Source organism: Pleurodeles waltl, chromosome 6, assembly GCF_031143425.1.
Source record: "Pleurodeles waltl isolate 20211129_DDA chromosome 6, aPleWal1.hap1.20221129, whole genome shotgun sequence".
Taxonomy (NCBI): Eukaryota; Metazoa; Chordata; class Amphibia; order Caudata; family Salamandridae; genus Pleurodeles; species Pleurodeles waltl.
Genome location: NC_090445.1, coordinates 1,089,213,856 through 1,089,216,330, shown reverse-complemented (window position 1 = coordinate 1,089,216,330; position 2,475 = coordinate 1,089,213,856). Strand labels below are relative to the sequence as shown.

The 2,475-nt window shown below is 50.3% G+C and overlaps 1 non-coding gene across 1 annotated transcript; it reads left to right on the top strand.

The window, feature by feature from the left end:
• Positions 1 to 1,511: 1,511 nt before the first annotated feature.
• On the top strand, positions 1,512 to 1,744 carry LOC138302265 (small nucleolar RNA SNORA73 family). Its single transcript, XR_011205355.1, has one exon. It is a non-coding gene; the product is annotated as a small nucleolar RNA SNORA73 family (small nucleolar RNA).
• The last annotated feature ends 731 nt before the right edge of the window (positions 1,745 to 2,475 follow it).

Below are 2,475 nucleotides of genomic sequence, written 5' to 3'. Positions count from 1 at the left end.
TCTGTTCAATCAAATTTTCCTTTCTCCATAGGCATTGAATCTGAGCCAGATCTGGTTAGTCGCACTTCCCACATTGAAGTATACTTAGGTGGTGTGTGTTAAGCAAGTTGTTTTGAGTCGTTTTTATCTTCTGCACACCATAGCGGTGCTTTAAGATGGAAATGGCTTTGGCTCACTTTAGCTATCCTCTTATGAGAAAAGGACTTTACATTAATTGTCCTCTCATCGCTGGACCGAGTTTAATTTGGCTGTGGATTCTATGTAAATGATGTTTATTTCCCTTAGTATGACACTGATTTTGGTAGCTGGCTTTTCGTTTCTACCAGGTTACCTCTAATGTCATAGGCGGTCATTCTGACCGCGGCGGTCGGCGGTCGACGCCCGCCAAGCGGTTCCCGCCGAAAGACCGTTCCGCGGTCAAAAGACCGCGGTGGCCATTCCGGCTTTCCTGCTGGGCCGGCAGGCGACCGCCAGAAGACCGCCGGCCGGCCCAGCGGGACAGCCCCTTCAACAATGAAGCCGGCTCGGAATGGAGCCGGCGGAGTTGAACGGGTGCGACGGGTGCAGTGGCACCCGTCGCGATTTTCACTGTCTGCAAAGCAGACAGTGAAAATCTTTGTGGGGCCCTGTTAGGGGGCCCCTGCACTGCCCATGCCAGTGGCATGGGCAGTGCAGGGGCCCCCAGGGGCCCCACGGCACCCGTTCCCGCCATCCTGGTTCTGGCGGTGGACACCGCCAGAAACAGGCTGGCGGGAAGGGGGTCGAAATCCCCATGGCGGTGCTGCAAGCAGCGCCGCCATGGCGGGTTCCCTGGGCCAGCGGGAAACCGCCGGGAAACCGCCGGCTCCCCTTTTCGGACCACGGCTTTCCCGCCGCGGTCAGAATCGCCCAGGAAGCACCGCCAGCCTGTTGGCTGTGCTTCCGCCGCACTCCGCCATGGCGGTCATGGACCGCCAAGGTCAGAATGACCCCCATAGTTTGGAACCAGCTTAATACAGTTTCAGTAAAGGACTCCAGCATGTACTAAATATTCATTGCATGGGACGAGATAGTGCTCACCTTAACACTAATCTGCAGTTGTGTGTCTTTACTCGACAAATTTGTGAGGGTCAAACTAAAGAAGGCTTGTCATACATAGTACTGCCTCTCAGTCATGGCGGATCCCTTGTCTGGTACACTGCATTCGCAAGTCAGAATATGTATACCGCTCAAGATCAGGCACTTCGTGCCCTGTAATTAATCTCAAACACTTGGGCCAAACTGGATGAATGAGTTGAAATGGTGCGAGATCAAAGTACTGCTCTTGTACAACTACAGTAAAAGGCGCTCCAATAACTTAAAAAAATAATGTGGTATGGTTGTTTGGAAATCCTTCACTTGTGCCGAAGCAGAACGTTTCCCATTGAAAACCACACTTCCACTGAAGTTGGAGCAAATTCAAGTTAGCTTTGGGGTGCTGACTGTGATTAGAGGTTGGTTATTTGGATTGTAACGTGTAATTATAATGGGACCCAACGTGGATACCCGGGGGTGGGAGGGGGGCTGCTCTCTCAGCCCTGTCCCAGAGGCATATAGGAGCGTAGGCCTCTGGGCCCACGACACACTGTCCAGTTCCACAGCGTTGGAGAACAAGCTTTGCTCAGTCTTTGGTTTGCTGATCTGCATCCTTTCATATTCCTCTGCCTTTTCAGAGTCCTGAGTCCTCGGACCATGACTGGGGAGACAAACCAGGCAGGGTACACGTTGCAGCGGTGAGACTATGCCATGCGAGGGTGGATGTGGGGTTATTTAGCCTATGGTTGTTGGGGCGAGTCATATGTTTCCATTTGTGAAATCTTTGAGCTCCACCTATAGTTTCAGCTTAAAGATCTTGCACACTTTTGGGTAAGTAGCAGGGCAGGTCCCAAAGTCCTAGTAGTGTAGTTGGTTCACAACCACTCAACTTCTGGTCTGATGATGGATTTCGTGCTTGAGTGCTCAGATGGCATAGATGAGGTTTATCATTTTGCATGAGTCAACTAAAAGCTTGGGCTGCATGGTCTACAAGCGCTCCACATGTAGGGCTGAGTGCGTTGTATGTGGGCCTTGTCATCAAGTACAGGTGGTTGCTGCATAGTGAAAACAAGAGTGCTATGGCAATTGAGCAGAGCTTTGATACAAACTCGTTAGACTGAGGCTCAAAATAGTATGCATTTCATTTTTGAAAACGAGGCGACTGTTATGTACACTCCAACATGGTGAGGCTACATCCACATGTGCATATACTTAGTCATTGCGTGATGTATACTTGGCTCAAAGTATTAGTGCTTAAACACATCTGCTTTATGTCAGCTTGACTGCCTGAGCCATTCATTTTGTGTTTCTTTAATGCGGGTTATTTGGTGCGCCTACCGTACCGGATCTTATAATGGTTCTCAACTCTTCCACTGATGCCACGTGCCAAACATACCGTGCACCAGTTCAGAGTGAATGCAT